This window comes from Cnephaeus nilssonii (assembly GCF_951640355.1).
Source record: "Cnephaeus nilssonii genome assembly, chromosome: 1".
NCBI classification, from domain to species: Eukaryota; Metazoa; Chordata; class Mammalia; order Chiroptera; family Vespertilionidae; genus Cnephaeus; species Cnephaeus nilssonii.
The window spans coordinates 84,538,158-84,556,739 of record NC_137072.1 but is presented as its reverse complement, the minus strand read 5'-3'; the positions used below and the strand labels follow the sequence as shown (position 1 = coordinate 84,556,739).

The 18,582-nt window shown below is 42.6% G+C and overlaps 1 protein-coding gene across 1 annotated transcript in view; it reads left to right on the top strand.

Moving 5' to 3' along the window:
- The first annotated feature begins 2,757 nt into the window (after positions 1-2,757).
- CRACD (capping protein inhibiting regulator of actin dynamics) overlaps positions 2,758-18,582 on the top strand; it is a 115,502-nt gene continuing 99,677 nt past the window's right edge. Inside the window, 1 exon segment of the mRNA XM_079766523.1 lies at positions 2,758-2,819. The gene's annotated coding sequence lies outside the window, so the exon portion shown is untranslated.

Sequence of the window (18,582 nt, the reverse complement as noted above, 5' to 3'; positions counted from 1 at the left end):
TCTCTCTCTCTCTCTCCCTCCCTCCCTCCCTCCCTCCCTCCCTCTCCCTTCCTTTCTGAAATCAATAAAAATATATATAAAAAACAAAAAACTTATCAAATTGTACATTTAAGAGTAGTATGTATTTTACAGTATGTAAATTTCCCCTCAATTTAAAAAATGATACTATTTTTGTAATTTTTTATGAATCTAACCTATATTATTTCAAAATCATAATTTCAAAAAAGTACACTATGATTTCCATTTGTTTAAATATCTGGGGGCATACTTTATGACCTATATGTGGTTAATTTCTATAAATGTTTCATGTGCAACCTTAAAAAAATGTGTAGTAATAAAAATGAAAAAATATTAGGTGAGGATTAAAAAAAATGTGTAGTACCAGTGTTGGGTACAGTATTCTATATGTATTACTACAGTTGAGTTTGTTAATTATGTTATTCAAATCTTTTGTATCCCTATTAATTTTTTGGCTTGTTCTGTGAGTTTAAATATTTTACAATCTTTATAATTTTGAACATATTAATTATAGTTATACTAGAGGCTCAGTGCCCGACATTCGTGCCTGCGTCCTCTTGCAATCTGGGACCCCTCGGGGGATGTTGGGCCTAAACAAGCAGTCTGACATCCCTCTCGCAATCAGGGACGCTGCATGCACCAGTGACCGTACTTTTCATACAGGTGAAAGGCATCTTGCTGTTGTGTGGGCTGCTACATTTTTTTGCCCTGATTATAAAAAGGAGTACATAACATGATCCTTCTGAGGCAGTCTTACCATTTTCCCCATCTTATGGGTGGAAAAACTGAAGCAGAGAGAAGTTAAGTAATTAGTTTTGTCACACAGTTGTAAGTGTCAGAACCAGGGCTGACCACAAAATGTGCAAGCCAGAGTCCATGCATGTCATCGCCGCATCATCCTGTTTTTTCAGTGTTAGAGTAGCCTTTCCAGGTTTTGACTTTTAAATCTAAAAGACTGTTCCCAATATATAGGGTAGGGTCTCTAGGCCTGATCAGGGCCATCTGTGGGGTCCCACTGGCTGGCCCCGCCCCCTGATTGCCACTGCCGGTCGTCTCCCTCTCCGGGGCATGTCATAGTGACCAGTCGTTCTGCCGTTGGGTCCGTTTGCATATTAGGGTTTTTATTATATAGGATTAAAGACCATGTCCTATGACTCTGTTTGGGTCCTGTCTGGGTCTTTCTATTGTCTCTTTTTTTCTTGAATCCATGCCCTGGAATGCCTAGCAATTGTTGATAGAATGCAGACATTTTGTTTAAAGAGTCATAAACACTGTAGATGATGGTATCTTTCTCCAGAGGCTACTTTTGCGTCTGAGAGGCAGTGAGGGTAGGGCAGACCACATTAATCGGACAAGGAACTGAACTGATTTAAGACTCAGTTCTGGTATTATTTTAGGCTTTCGTGGTAGGAGGATCCCTTCAGGGGTTCTAAGGAAATGTACCTGGCTTTTCCCTTTTTGGGGGGCCCTGAACTCCAATATTAATTCCTCCAACATCGTGAAACTGTCCAAAGCACTGTTTCATTCCCAAACCTGTTGGTGCTGCTTTCTACTTCGTTTACCTCATTTCTCAATTAGCAAATGCTTGGAGAGGCAGAAGGTCCAGCTCACTTCTCTACATGTCCCTTCTCTTTGGGATTCCCTTGGTCTGCCCCCTTGGTCTGCCAAAAGGTTGGCTCACTTCGCGTGCCTCTGCACAGCTGCTTTCTGCTTGGCTTCTCAGCCGTTCTGCGCTGGGCCTCTTAGAGATCAGTAGGTGTCCTGAGAAGAAAAGTGGTACCAGGTGTTACCTCCGTTTTATTTCTCTTCTCCCTAAGATCTTGACTACCTTGGGGTAGCACTCCAGTATTCTAAACAGGTTTTTAACACAAACTTTATCCAGCTTTTCTAGTTGTGTTCAATGGGAAGGTGGTCTGACACAAGCTAGTCCCTCAGAGCCAGAACTGGGAATTCCTCTGTAAACTCACACAGGGATCTCCCCACAAAGGCCGACAACCATTGTCATCCTGAGATTAGAAGTGATTTCTTCCTGTATCGTTGCCTCAGAAAGTTGTCTTCTTCTCCTGGGTTTCGCAAAGGCAGAATGTCCTTTTGCAAATCAGCCATTCCCACCTCCACCCAGTGACAGTATCCCATCGTGACGTCAGGGTTTGCATCCTGGCATGTTTGGAAGGATTATGCATAACCCTACCCAGAGGGAGCCTATTGGCCTAGTTAACTCTGTGACTAGCTTCTGAATAAAAAGGTGCCTTCGATATCTCTAGAAGAAATAATCAAATTATTACTGCCTTCACTGCTGCTGGGCTGAATATGTGTCTGATAGCTCCTTGAATTTTAGCTCAACTGCCATGAAGAATAAATGTGAGAATTCTGTAAAGAAGGAAGCTCAATATTCATGGGTATGATTTTTTCAGTCCCTTTAAAAGTGGAGACAGTTAATAATAAATGTTATTAAGGCACTAAAAGAAATTTAGGCTAAGGAACGCACATTTAAGGTTAGTAAATTTAATTGGAAGTCTCAGCAAAAAACTCTTTTGACTTGCCAAAGAATGGAAAAGAGATTCATGTTGAAGGCATTCCCAGAGAGAACTGAAGATGTAAAACTCTTGCTGAATTGTGTCTTTTTTGTTTTTGTTTTTTTTTTCTGAACAGTTCACAAGAGTGGTGATTCCCAGGCTTTCTCGAAATGTACCTCATTTTCTGGCACACTTATCACTGAAGGTGAATTTCTCCTTTTAACAAGAAGAAAATTTTGGTGGAGAACTACCCAACAAGGAAAGGACGTGTGGCTATTACGGTAGGTAAGTCATTTGTTTAGACTCATGGGGAAGGAAGAGAAGTAACTTGTAGAGAAAATACTAAAGAGTGTTTCCTTATTGTAAGTGGAACTCCAGAAATGGAGAGTACACATTTCACTGAATACCAAGTTAAAAGGTCCTTATCGCCCTAGCTGGTTTGGCTCAGTGGATAGAGCGTTGGCCTGCAGACTAAAGGGTCCCAGGTTCGATTCCGGTCAAGGGCACATGCCTGGGTTGTGGAGGGGGGGGAGGGGTGGTGCAAGAGGCAGCCAATCAATACTTCTCTCTCATCATTGATGTTTCTATCTCTCTTCCTCTCTCCCTTCCTCTCTGAAATCAATAAAAACAAAATTTTAATTAAAAAAAAAGAAAAAGGTCCTTATCACTGAAGATCTTCTAATTCTAGGTTTCATTCCCAGCTCTTCTCCTACCAGCTGAGTGAACTTGAACAAGTCACTTATTTTCTCAAACCCCCAGTTCTTTCATCTATAAAGGGAAATTTCATATGAAAATGTTTTACAAATGGGACAGAGTAATATAAAAATGCAGTTATCATTGTTTATTATTTTTACTGCTGTTATAAAATTCTGTGGAGTCGTTAGTGGCCTGTGTCCCATGGTGTGTTTGTATCATAGAACTTGGTGCTGTGAATTGGAGAGCTTCATTTTGTTTCCCACCTGCCGCCCCTCTAAGTGTAACTCATACCATTCTTTGGGCTGCAGCTACCTGCTCACTACTTTTGGAAGTTAGGGGGAAGGATAGAAGTAAAGGACAAGATCAAAGGAAAAACAACAGCTGTATTCGTTGTTATGGCAGGCATTGGTTAATTAAAAATAAATAAAAGTATTTTTTAAAACCCTTGTTGAGCACATATTATGACCTGGGTACTGTTCTGGATGCTTGTTCCCTTACAGAGGTTATGTTGCAGCATGGAGGGAGACAGATAGTAAATAACACACATACTAAAGAAATAAGTAAAATGTTACGATATTAGAAGCTGATAAGAACATAGAAAAAAGAAAAAGTAGAGCTGAGTAAGAGGACTTGGGGGTGCTGGGTGGGGCAGGAGTACAAATTGCAGTTTTAAAAGGAGTGGCCAGGGTTGGCCTCATTGGGGAAAGACGGGAGGTCAGGGATTAGCCCTGGGCGTGGTCCAGGCAGAAGAAGAAGCTGATGCAGAGGTTCTAAGTCAAGTACAGACCGAAGGCCCGTGTTCTGGAGCGGGTTACACGGGAAGGAGAGTGTCAGGAGTGAGTGTGGAGAGGCAGTGCTGGCTCTCGAGGGAATAATGTCATTTCCTAGTTTTAGATAAGTAAGAAAAGTTACCTTGGTTTCTTTTTGTCTACCTGCTTGATTCTTAGTGTGTTTCCTCTGCGATTTAAACACACGAGTGCGCACGCACACTCACTAAATCACAAAATGACCACGGTATTAGTGCCCCACAGCTGCTGTAACCAAGTGCCACGGACCGGGGGAGCTTAAAACAATAGAAATGTATTGTCTCGCTGTTCTGCAGGCTCCAAGTGCAAAGGCCAGGTAAGGCCATGCTCCCGCTGAGACGCGTAGGGAGGAATCCTTCCTGGCCTCTTCCTGGCGTCTGGCGGTGGCCATCCGTCCTTGGCGTGCCTTGGTTTGCAGCTGCATCACTCCAGCGTCTGCCTCTCTTGTCACAGGGCATCATCCCTGTGTGTTCGTGTCTTCACGTGGCCATCTTCCCTCTTCTTATAAAGACAGTCTGAAGGGCCCACCCTCCTTCAGTATGACCTCACTTCACCTCTTCTATCTGCAACAATCCTGTAGGTACCCGGAGTTAGGATTTCGGTATATATTTTGGGGGGACACAGCTCGGTGCCTAGCAGCCACCTTAAATAGGAAACAGTACACATTACTATTTCCATCTTACAGGTGGAGACACACGCTTAAATGACATGCCCAAGGTCAGAGTCAGGAAGCCGAAGAGCCAGGCCAGGCCAGTGTTACCCTGCTGCTCCTGCGCCGCTGAGGGAGTGAGAGGGTGGAGGGGACACGCCCTGCACACGTACAACATTGCAGTCCCCATCCGTATCCTACAGCCTAATCCCAGCAGAGCTCAAAACTGAGGCTCTGTCAGCATGCCTTTAAAGGGGAAACGGAGGGCCCTTCCATACCACCCCCCCATTTTACTTGTCATTCCATGGCATGACAAACTTAGGAAGCAGATGCTTTTTCCCTGCTTTAGGAATTTTTCCAGAGAAATAATACCGCCGTGTCTGTGGCGTGTGAGCATTTTGTGACAGGACCACATGTTTGTTTGTTTTTCTCACACGACATAGGGAAAGGAAATATATATGGCTCTGAGTCCGTTGGAATATAGCGGTAGAAATAGGGGATTTTGGAAGCATTGACTATGTTTTGTTTTCTCATTCTATTTACCAATTCCTTCCTAACAGGAAATCTGTCTAGCTATTTGTGAGCCTGAAATCAACACGAGAGCCTGATTTTAGACTTAGTCTTGAGGTGTACGCCTGAGAAAAGGAAGGACACACCAAAGCACACGGAACCCTTGACCGTGAGTCGCAGGGACGTGCGCCACCCCTGGGCCAGGAGGAAAGTGCTGTAGTCCCAGAGGCACGTCAGAGTCTCCGTCAAGTCCTAAGTCCAGGAGATGAGACAGAACAGTGGTTGGGGGGAAAAAAAATGTCCTAAGGTTAAAACTGGAAAGATCAGAGCTCTATGAAGAGGTCGTGTGAGGGATAGATTGAATGGTTCTAAAAATTGGGGAGAAGGTTAGGGAGACCTGTCTGTCCTCGGCCCTGACTGTAAAGTGTGGGGGTTGGAGTGGAAGGTGTTGGGTCAACCTGGCCAGTCCCCTACCAGCTTTGCCTAGACGTGGCTGTTAGCCATTTTTGTTGTTACATAGTCTCATCGTTTCTTTCCAAGGTCCCTTCTTTTTATCTCTGTTCTCAATATGTTTTTATTCCCCCTGAGTTCTTGGACTTCTCTTTCCACTTAACAGCTGAGGCTTTGGATCTGTGTGTTGGAGCAAATGTTCTTTAGTATCAAAAGGAGGCAGGGAAAGCTGCCTCTCTTCCAAAGATGCTTCTGCTCTTTGTTGAAATCGATTTTTTTTTTTTAATCCTGAAAGTGTGTGGGAAGAGCAAAGCCTTTATATTTTTCTCCTGGATTAAAAGACCTCCACTCTTTCTATTGTCTGAGGTCACCACCCCTCCTGAGAACACAGCTAGATCCCAAGGGCCTGCCAGGGGCTCAGAGGCTAGTAAACACAGATGTACGCTATCGACTTTTGATTATCTGGCCGGCACTTTGCAGCTGCAGGTAAACCGGTGGTGCTGCTGCTGATTGTGATTGGCCAAGCAAGTCAGGGGGTCACTGGTTTGAATTGCTTCCCAGCTGCACACATTCTGGGAAAATACCAGGCTTTTCATAGGAAAGGCCAAAAGGTGACAAATATAGAACTTAGAAATCTATTTAATCCCTCTTATCACTGTGGAATAGGAATAAAATCCTCCTTATCTCCCAATAGTGGTAGATTGTTGAGCAATGAGAAATAGTGAGGCCTTTAGGTAGAAGTCATTATAAAATATTTGTTAATTATTTTTTGTTCAGGTAAAATTCATGTAACATGAAAGTAACCATTTTAAAGTTGAACAATTCATTGGCATTGAGTACGTTCATAATGTTGCACAACCACCACCTCCATCTCATCCCAAAACATTTTCGTCAACCCGAAATAGAACACCGTACCCTCAAGGACCCTGCCGACCACCAGTCTGCTTTCTGTCTCTATGGATTCTCCTGCCCTAGCCATCTATAATAATAAAAGCGTAATATGCTAATTAGACCGGACGAAGCTGGGGCTGCGAGGGAAGCCCGGGTCCCAGGTACCAGAGGGAAGCCAGTGCTGGCAGCCGGGGGAAGGAAGGCCTACTCTTGCACGAATTTCGTGCATCCGGCCTCTAGTTTCATATAAACGGAATCGAACACTCTCTGACTCCCTGTGCTTGGTGAGGCATTTATTTTTAATTACAAGTCACGTATGTTTTCAGTCTTCCCTTATGGTTACTCAGGGCAAGCTGGGTGCCATGGGAACGTTCATTCTCTCATTAAAGCCTCCAACAAGAAACCTGCTTCTGGTTTGTTGCTGTTGGGTTTCTCTTCATGAGACAAACAGCAGTTTAGAATTGAGATCCTTAGTTTGCAAGGATCTAAAGAATTCATCTTCACCTAGCTTCATTTCTGTCCTGAGACTCAACCTCCTCCAGCACCTTCTCCCCCCACCTCCAGTTTATGCCATTGTCTAGTGGTCGGAACACGAGTTTATGCTATCATCCAAATGAACCTGTAATTGATATTTTGGCATTGGGATAGCCAGAGATTATATTGCTAGCCGAAGCAACAAAGCATAGTCTCCCCACACACACACACTCCCCACCCCCCGCCACCCCCCGCCACCGCCAGGGGAGTTAAATGATACCAACCGTTGAAGATGAAAGTTTGAGAAATACTTTACACTCTCATCTCTTGGGGAGGCTGATCGTCCCCCCTCTTCTCTTCCCTCCCCGGTGAAATAGAGGCTGCCCAGGGAGGGCTCTGGGATGCAGACAGCAGAGGCATTGAAATGAGATTCCTCTTTCCATCTGCCAGACGTAACCCAAGATGAGCGGCACAGATGACGCTGGCAGAGGAACAGGGAACTGGATGGCAAACGAGGTTGTGAAGGGACCGAAATTCTAGTTAAAGCCGTTTGCAGGAGCACAAGAGCCTGCTGGTCTAATAATGCAAAACTCAGGAATAAAGTGGGTGCTGTGCTGGTGGTGTCGGCCAGGGCAGCCTCTGTAAGTCTCTCCAGGACCCCCCAGGAGTGCTCTTAGCATGTGCTGTGCGATGATAGTTAAATACAGGGCACATTATGGCCTGTCTCCTTCCCGTGGTGATGATCAGGTACTGTATCACGTGCTAGGTATGACTTAATCACCAACTCCCTGCTCCAAAATGCCTCTTCCAGGAGCCTGAAAATAGCACCTTTAGGGTAATGAATGGGTTTGACAACATAGAGTGGAGGAGATGGGGTGGGGCCTTTTTTATTCTTTTCCCCTCTCTCCATACCTCTCTCCCTCCTTCCTTCTCTCATCTCTCCCTCTCTCCATTAGTATGTATGGAACTTGTTATGTGCCAGACACTTTGCTAAAGGTTAAGGATATGCAATAAGACCCTGCCATCCATGGCCTGGCTGTCAGGGCTCAGTGGTTGAGCATTGACCTATGAACCAGGAGGTCGAGGTTCGATTCCTGGGCAGGGCACATGGCTGGGTTGCAAGCTCAAACCCCAGTATAGGGTGTGCAGGAGGCAGCCGATCAATGGTCTCTCTCATCATTGATGTTTCTCTCTCTCTCCCTCTCCCTTCCTCTCTGAAGTCAATATATATAAAGACCCTGCCATCCAGGGGTTCGTGGTCACGCCCTCCTTCCCGTTCTCTGTCCAGCTGCATTGTGTTTTCCTGCTATTACAGTGAACTGTAGTTGTGTAATTGTCTGACTCCCAGAGTAGGACGTGGCTTCCAAAGGCCAGGTTGGTCCTGCTTTGAGCCGTTGGATCTAGCATTGCCCTAGCAGCAGAACTTCATTGAATTGAATTCAGATATGTAAACAGATAACCGGATAAAATGTGATTAGTGATATTTGAGAGAGTTTTACACAGAGTGCCGGGAAGCACAAGGGGCAGAGTAAATACTGCCACCAGGAGCCAGGGCCTCCCAGAGGTGTCATTTGAGCTGTCTTGAAAGATGAGAAAGTGTTTGCCAGACAGGCAAGGGGGGTGCACAATCTCGAGGTCACACCTACACAAATGTGTTTTGGGGAGGGGCCCTTCGATCCTCTAAATCCCGCCCTTTCTTTCTTTAATGAAACTCCGGGAAATAGCTGCTTGATTCGCCAGTGGCTGTGGGTCGAGCCCAGGGACAGGACAGGCATCTCTTCTGAAAAGTCATAGCTTTGTTTCTTCTAGGGACTAAAGCCCCTCCTGCACAAAACGTTCTATCGAGTTCTTTACCGCCAAAATGCCACCTCCTCTAAGCTTCCTTTTCCTCCTTGAAATACGTAGGAAAAGAAATTATTTTCTTTTTTAAATTGGAGGGAGAAATTTCACTTTGGAGGGAGAAAAACTTTTCCCCTTCCCCCCCTCTAGGTTCTGTGGCTGGCCTAGTAATTAAATCGACATGAAACAGATTAGCCGGAGAAACGCAAATTTAATTTTGTACGTCCAGGAGCCCGCGGAGACCTGAAGGGCTCGCAGACAGTCAGGCTATGGAGGCGTGTCTGCCCTCCTAGCTCAGGAGGAGGGGCCGGCCTGGGACTTCAAAGGGCAGGAAAGTGGTTCACAGGAAGGTGGGAAGAGCAAATGTGTGGTCAACAGTGATTGTTTGCCGTGCACGCAGGTAAATCTTTTTGATATAAGTTTTCTCTGGTAACAGGCCCCCTGTCTAAATTCTTTGGGGCAGTTAAGGTAAAAGGCTCTTCCTCAGTCTGCTGGGCCTGATCTTCTTCAGCTGGAAACAATCCACATGCCAAAGTGGCACATTCTGGAGCCGGCTGCCCAAATCCCTTCAGCGCCCATGAGCCTTTCGCCCTTCCCACAGGCGTCCGCTGAATGCTTCCTGCAGAAGAGGCTCTGCTCTGATCTAGGCTCACGGAGAACAAACAGTGAGACAGTGTCTGCTCCCAGGGAGACTCAAGTTGCCACCAACCTGTCAGCACAGCTCCTACCGTTTACTCCGAAAGCAGTCTTTCGGTTAGATCCATGCACACAGAATTGGCCTTGAGACTTTTAAAAATAGATGACAGTGATGGAAGAAAGAAAAAAAGAAACACAAATGTTTTCAATTTTGGGGAAAAAAAAAGTAGATGACTCTATTTCTAAACTGACATTCAGAGGTCCCAGGAATAATGAAGAAGGCTGTATTACTCACCACCAGAGGATTTATCAGGAAAAGGAAAAAAACATATTTAGTCTAAACTTTATGGGACACATATTTTAAGAAACCTTAGAAAGTCTATTCCATGCAGAAAAAAATACCCCCAAAAGGAGCATTTAAGACTGAACTTAAATTTTATATTAAGTATCTGGTTATATGTACTTACATATTTCAAAAGCATCTGTGTATTCTTTTGTTTTTATTTATTTGTGATGGCTATTGGTGTTTTGTGGGACTTCATAATTTCTAGAACTGGAACCCCAATTTAGAATTCTGATTAGCACACAAATAAGGATGCGGTTTGCCAAGGCTTGTCTTGCTTTGGCATCTAGGAGCAACTTAGTTCTTGAGTTGGGTAGTGCCTATAATAAGTAAGATTGCTCATCCTGATGCTATGATTTCAGAAAGGCTTCCCTTTCCTCCCCTCCCCTCCTCTCCCTTCCCCTCTCCTCTCCTCCTACTTTTCCTCCTCTTCCTCCCCTCCTCTTCCTCCTCTTCCTCCTCCTTGTCTTCCTCCTCCTTCGCTCTTTTCGCTCTCTCTTTCTCTATCTCTCTCTCTCAACAGCATTCTCCAGTCTGTGAGGAGGGCTTGAGAAGTGTTAAAATAGAAACAAAGTATATGAGAAGGTTAATAGTGTTGTGAAGACTTGTGGGAAGAGGCTGACTATAAGGAAGAGTACAGAAATGAATGAGAGAAGAAAAGAAAGATGATCAAGAGATAGAAAAATGCCTTAAAATCTAACATGTCATGTTTTGAAAGGCTTTGAGGAAAATAAAAAACATAAACAATGCCCTCTGCAGAAGAAACCAAATAATCTAAGGAAGATACTTTATTTCAGATAAGTAGAGTGAGGTGAATTTTCTCCAGTCTCAAAAAAAGTGAACTTTGCCCAGCCAGAGTGGCTTAGTTGGTTGAGCATCATCCTGTGATCCAAAAGGTTGCAGGTTCGATTCCTGGTCAGGGTACATACCTGGATTGTGGGTTCTATCCCCTGTCAGGACATGTACAGAGGGCAACCAATCAATGAACCTCTCTCACATCGATGTCTCTGTCTGTCTGTGTCTCTCCCTTCCTCTATCTGAGCATGTTCTTGGGAAAGGATTTTTTTTAAAAAACTGAACTTTATTTTACACGATATAAGCATAAAAGACCTTTGAAATTCCACATAGAATTTGATATCCGACATCACAGGGGAGTGGTATCAGATTGATTAATACCAGCCTCCCTTCACCAGACACCGACAGCAGTGTCTCAAAAAACTGAGTCCCTCCAGGGCAGGGACAACATCTATTCATCTTGGAGTCCACACCTTAGCACATCGCTTGGTGTATTGCCATCATGTTTGTTGAACAAGTAAAATGATTACGGATTTAGTCCCTTCTTGCACATCACAGTACTGATTCATTTGGAAGAAATTATTTGAAAGAAACTGACAAGAGAAGGAGTGTGATATGAAGTAGACTATTGAGGTTTTCAAAGGACACGTCTCAAAATTTTTCTTCATTCCCAAATTGTTCATTTCACTACATCATATAATTTTCCACACACAAAAAAGCATATGCACTATGAGTAGAGAACAACAAAAGTATATTGAGATTCAGATGTTGATATTAAGTAATGAGAATCATTCTTCAACTAAATTGCAAATTGCTAACTTCTTGTCTGCTATTGTATACATAATCTCAGGAAATCGTTTGAATATAATCAGATTGGCAAACACTAAAACATGAATGTTTATAGGCTACTATGTTTTATTTAGAAGATTAGGAAGAAGAGATTCTTTTTTTTTTCTAGTATTAGAGCATTCTGTGTCCTGCCTCTGTTGAGATTATAAATTTCCTGAGGACAGATATGACTTACACTTCTTTTTTAGTCTTTACCTGAGGACATGTATGTGTGTTTTTATTGATGATAGAGAGAGGGGGGGGAGAGACAGAGAGAGAGAGAGAGAGAGACATTGATTAGTTGCCTCCCATATGCACCTTGACTAGGGATCGAACCCACAACCTAGGTATGTGCTCTCACTGGGAATTCAGCCCGCAAGCTTTTGGTGTATGGGACAATGGTCCAACCAACTGAGCCCCCCGACAGGGCATACCCTTCTTTTTTTATCCTCAATTTGTGTGATTTAATATTGTGAACTTTATGGGCAGTCAGTAAGTAGTTGATGACTTGGATTAGATGGAAAAATGTACCAATATGAGCACTGTAAAAGTCAGTGTGGATAGGCATAAAATAATTAGAAACACATTCTTATATACAATGAACTTCATTGATATACTAGAGGCCCATTGCAGGAAGATTCCTGCAAGAACAGGGCTTCCTCAGGCCTGTTCCTGCAAGAATAGGGCTTCCTGTGGTGGGCTTTGCTCCCTTCTCTGCTGCCTCGCTCCCTCACATCTCCGCTGCCTCGCTCCCTCCCTTCTCTGCTGCCTCGCTCCCTCCCTTCTCCGCCGCTTTGCTTCCTTCTGCAGCGCTTGGCTTCCTTCTACGCTGTCTTCAGTCTTCACTCCGAGTCTGTGTATGCAAATTAACCACTATCTTTGTTGGGTTAATTTGCATACTCGCTCCTGATTGGCTAGTAGGCGTAGTGGAGGGATGGTCAATTTGCATGTTTCTCTTTTCTTAGTGTAGATTTCCCCAATTCCTTGCTAACATTCCATGATACAGATGTGTAAATTATAAAAGGCCAACTTACAGGCAGTACTTTGCAGAATACAGTGACAATAGATCCAATAATAGAAAAACGTAACTGATTTCAGGTCAATCTAATAAAGGACATTTGTAAGTCAAGCCCAGGAAATTGCATTCAAGAGTATTATTGAGACATTTACTGCAATATGACAGTGGTAACAAATTTTAAAAAGAATATTGAAGCTTCAAACTCTCCAGTTCTTCAGTGATAATGGGATTTCAGGTTACCACAGACAGAGTAATCAAGCTAAAGAAGCAGCTAAGAGATACATAAAAGGAATAAAAATTGAATAAGGATCCATTAATATTATAGCTTATGTTTCAAAATGAAGAGTGAAAACATGGGGAAAAGGGATAGTTCTCTGAAAGTTGACTGACCTCCTCCAGCGGGTTGAATTTCTTGGATACATCTGGCCAAGTCTAAATGGAGAGATGACATTTGTGTTGAGACTGTTAATTGTCATAGCAATAAATTCAGTAACATTAAGAGAAGGATGGAAGTAATAAATTTAGGAATTATTAAAGGAAGAGACTTTGTTGTAATGCTGATATAAGGTATAAGAAAAGTATTCATTTGCACCTTTGTATTTGAGATTTTTTCTTAAGTGGTATGAATCCAAGGATAAGACCGACCTTGGAAAGGAACAGGTCATGAAAAGGATATTTTGAGTTTAAGGAAATACTTCATACTATGATGCAGAAGTAGGGGGACATATAGCTTGCTTAATACAGCCACTGTGTCAGGGTATAGGCATTTCAGGGCACAGAGGGGAGCATATTCAACAAAGGCTATAAGTGTGTAAGAAAAAGATGCACAAATACTGGCAAAGTGTTGTATAGCTGATAAAAGCTATACAAATTACAAAGATCAAAACTTGAAAATTCAGAGAAGTGAATGCTTCAAAAATGTACTTGAAAAAGTATAAGTAAGGTTAAAAGATAACATTGCGGTATTAAGACAATTTAGATTATTATTTATACCAAGTAGGAAGATGGATTCCAAAGGAACCTATGGACATAAGCTAGGAAAGCACATGGAATTTAATTTTTCTGAAGAAACAAAACTTAAAATGGAAATGTGTTATACCTGGGAAAGCAGGAGGATGAAAATTGGCCTTATATAATTGAAATGTTTGCCTCAGCTTGTCAATGCAGGATATTTTTTCTCTAATAAACAACCTCGATGACAATAAATATCTGAACAGAATCTTGAATTATTTGGAAAATAATGCAGGGACGAAAGAATTATGGTGGTGCTATAAACCTATTATGCTATTCTAAAATGTAATGAAAAATTAGATCTTAATAACAATACAAATCTTTGGATATTAGAGAGCATTTTGAAACAAGATATGAGATGCAAGAGGATTGTCAATCTGGTGAGATGTATTTTTCTTATGCTTTTATTATTATAGTTTGGGAATCATGTCGTTTCTTCCTGTATAAACATTGACTCTATTAATAATAAAAAGGAAAGGGTCCCTCAACTAATCCGGCCTTTCCTTTCCAGGTATGAGAAATACAGGCAATTTCTTCTCAGTGCAGGGGTCAGCAATTTATATCTATTTTTAAATATATTTTTATGGATTTCAGAGAGGGAGAGAGAGATAGAAACAACATCAGTAATGAGAGAGTCATTGATTGGCTGCCTCCTGCATGTCCCCTACTGGGGCTCGATCCCGCAACCTGGGCATGTGCCCTTGACTGGAATCGAACCTGGGACCCTTCAGTCCGCAGGCTGACACTCTATCCCCTGAGCCAAACCAGCTAGGGCGGGGGTCAGCAATTTTGATGGAGACTGTACTTCGGTGAATGGGCAGTTGTTAGAGACTGTGAAATGTAATCACCATTTCAGTGTTTTATTACAGGTATCATTGCGTTTCCTCCATCTCTTCCATCGTGTGACATGTTGTATGCACCAACGTGCTGAAAGATAGAGTGCTTTCTGTCACTGAAGTGGAAGATGTAGGGCAGAATTGACCGTGTACATGTGGGGCACTTGCCCCGCATTTTCATAAGCGTTGTGCTCATAGATTGCATGCTGTGCTTTTTATTTCAGTAACATTTAACAAAACCATGGCCATGGAAGAAATTAAACTCACACAGAATGTCCACACTGAGGCTCTGAGTGCTGATGTTTCAGGTATGGTACACACTCTGAGTTGCACGTTAAAGAGACAGAAGCCATCTTTTCCCTGTTTGCAGTGCACAGACATATCTGGACTTAACCATCACTAACGTGTCCATTAACCTCCACTGTCTGGGGCATAGCAGAGGTACCCAGAAGGATAAGCAAAGCAAAACAGAGGCAGCCAGAACAGGTGTCATGCGTCCTCTAACTCAGGGGAAAGCTTCTTAGGCTTTCGTTCTGCACTTACAGAGTCTCTCTTCACAAATAATTCTATCCTGTGTGGGATCCAGTTTCCTGTTTCACAGGCGTAATAAGCCTGTGCTGAATGAGGAAGGAGAGGGGATTAGGAGAACCAGACTCACCTGCCTCATAAGAAGTGACGATGGTCAGAAACGTGAAAGAAGGGGGCAGAATACTTATTTTATCCATTATTTATTTGTTATTTTATTTTGTTCTGTGGAAGGGTCAGTCGGTGATGTGGGGGAAGGCTGATGGTGATTGTGCCAGATGAGCTTTAAGTCTGCTCACAAGTTTGAGACTGGGTGGCCTCCACCCCAGAGTACTTATTTTAAATAGGCACAAATATGTTCAAGGCAGAAGGACCATGCATTGGACAGACTATCCTGTCTTCTTCAGTTTCTCCTCAAGATATCACTTTATTACATCTAAGCTTCATAGGAAAAGCCCCAAAATATCAAGGACAGTTAATATTCTGTTCACTGTGTGATCTGTTAAAGAAACATTTCCAGTAAAAAATGCTTTTGTTTTAAAATTTTTGATACTGATAGGGATAACAGTTAGCCTCATCCTTCAGTAATTTATAATAATAAAAGCATAATATGCTAATTAGACTGGACAGTCGAGCCACCTTCCGGACATCCTTCCGGATGAAGCTGCCGCAGCAGGGGCCGAAGCAGAGGCCGTTATGGGCGATCAGGCAGGCAGGCAGGCAGAGTGGTTAGGGGAGGTAGCGGTTTGGGGCGATCAGGCAGGCAGGCAGGCAGAGTGGTTAGGGGAGGTAGCGGTTTGGGGCGATCAGGCAGGCAGGCAGGCGAGCGCTTTGGAGCCAGAGGTCCCGGATTGCAAGAAGGTGCAGGCCAGGCTGAGGGACACATCCACCCCCATGCACGAATTTCGTGCACCAGGCCTCTAGTACCATATAAATGAGAATTATCGTAATATAATGCATTGAATGAGCCCTAAAATACATCTATTCTTATTACTACTGATCAGAACATTTTTATTTTAAACTCCCATTTCAATTTTTTTTTTCCAAAATTCCTTCAAATGAGTTACATGGAAAGCACCAATGATTGGACTTACCCTGCCTTTCTTGGCAGAGATAAAAAGGATATGCATATACTAGTTCATTCTTGCTAGTTAATTTCCTGGCTGTTATATGTTCTTGTTTTATTTTATGCAGAGCAGTTTCTCGCCCTTTAAAAAAAAATAGTAGGTTGAAATTGGCTTATTTGGATGTTATACACTTTTCTCTTTTGGAAAGTAGATATCAAAATTAGGGCAAATGAGAGCTTTGGAAGACGGCCTGCATTATGCTCGCAGTAAACTTTCCTCCTCCCTCCTTACCCTCCGCTCACCACCACACACCCCGGCCAGCATGAAGTGACAGTGTGTTTGTGAAAGCCTGGCCCCAGAACAGTTTATATGACTCATACTGTGAAGCTTTTACTACCTCTCTAGGGAGGTTACAAAGTCTGTTAGGTCTCCTTACTTTCTTATTGTGCAGGTTGAGGTGTTTTTTTTTTTTAAAAGAAATGTGTTTTATTTGTCTTGTTTAGATGATTCCCTTGACTACATTATTTCTTACCTTTCCTTATTGGAAATCACAAATTTATTTTGCTGTGGGATTCATCTACACACTTATTTGTAATTTGGAGTATAAAGGGATTATTCCTCAAGTTTCTGTTATTTGAAACCCAAACAAACCCAATTTCATTTTGGGTTAGGGAAAAACAAAAGTACACACTGCCATATAGCAATACACCTGCCATATATTTTCAGCTGCCATTTCTTTGAGATACGAGGAATTGTGCAGCTCACTGACCACTTTTTCCTGGGGGAATTTGCGTTAGTATAGGTCTTTGATTATTAGAAGTTGACGCTACTGTTATTTGGGGAAGAAACAGACTCATAATGATCTCATTTTTAATACAGCAAGAAATTTATCTCTGTTTCTTGGATGGAGTAAAGGGTAGTACTTAGAATGGAAGTAGGAAGGAAGGGAGGAAAGGAAGCAAGAAAGAGCTGAACTGCTTAGTACCTGAGAAGTAGATACATAAAACCTTCATAAGCAGAGCCCTGGTTCTCTACTTATGCGTTTTTAATTACCTACAGTGCGCCAGGTTCTATGCTCTAATGCTGTTTCACAGGTATTATTTTTCTTACAGCCATGTTCTTTTAGTGTCCACAGAATAGAAAAGAAAATTTGTCCCAATGATGACTTAAAAACAACAACAAAAAGGCGGAAGATTTGTACCCTAAAAGTCGAAGGGGATAATAAATGGCATAGAGAAAAAATAATATACTTCGAAATTATACCAGTGTATTAACCCCGGTACCAGTTTTTGTCTTGGTGATTCAAAGTTAGGATCACCTGAGCAGCCATAGATTGCTTAGGTTCAGTCAAATGTTTCCTACGTTTTTCACTCACCCAATGGGTTCCCTTGTATTTTATCAGCTTCTGGATTTTTGTTTGCCTTTTGGTGGGCTCCTCCTCAGTTTTTCCAGAGCAGAGTGGTTGTTTGGGGAGGTCAGCCTGCACAGCTTGATGCATAGCAGATAAGACAAATCCTAAAGAGGATTTGTCTCCACTCTCAGATGCTCCCCCTAAGTTACACTGACAAGGGAAGATGATCTTAAAAAGCAGAGATGTGAATGAGAATTAATCCAAAACACTACTGTCAAGGTAGCAAACCAAAAGTAGAAGAAATGCTAAAATTTTGTGGCAACTACTGTTAAGGTCTTTTTTATGCTTTTAGCAGTATGTTGATGTGGGTGTGAGCAACAGGCTCGTTTAGAGAGACCCCTGACATTTCTTTCTGCCCTTCCTTGAAGTCTAACAATATTGGTGTGATTTATTCCTCACTCCCTCAGAACTTCTCAAGTTTCCTCCCAGAAAGAAGTTTTCTCTCCACTGAGCTTCCAAGAATAGATTTCACATCACTGAAAGTTAATTTAAACTTCTGACTTTTACGATCCCAAGTTGGGGTAGGGGCTCTTTCCATAGACCACACCTGCCATAACACAGTAATATTCTTCTCTTCTCGTTTATCATTTGGGAATAAAAATGGATTTTCTTTCTACTTCCTTTCAAAGAGTAAGAAACTTTAAAACATTCAGAAGTCTATTTCTCATTTTACCAAATTCCTTATAATGAAACAGTTTTACTTGCATCTTGATATTACTCTGGCTTCTTGTCTAGCATCCTAGATGCACTATTTGTTGCACGTTCCCCCTTTCTTTTTGGCTTAGCACTCGAAGAGAAAGCCAGCCCAGAGCGCTCTCATCTATCACATTACACAAGTGATAAATGGAGCTAATTTATTCTCTGTGGGTTTTTAATTAACCTAGAACATTTTTTATATGAAATAGTTCTACACAATAAAATTTTCATTAATTATCAGCTGGGACCCCAGAGCCGAGCCAGAAGAGGAAGAGGAGGGATGGATATTTTCCTTCCAGCATTCACCATGTTAATACTAACAAGCAGAGTGGGGGCATATATCACTCTACACAGGGTCTGCAAGTTGTTCCGGGATAATCGTCACCCAGCAGTGTTTGAATATGCCGACAGTCATTTCACAGATACTTCAAGAAGTCACTTTACTCTGTGGCTGGTGGGGCTCAGTTGGTTGGGTGCTGTCCCGTGCAACAAAAGGTTGCCAGTTTCATGCCCAGTCGGGGCACATGCCCTGGTTTCGGGCTTGAGCCCTGGTAAAGGGACTGCAGG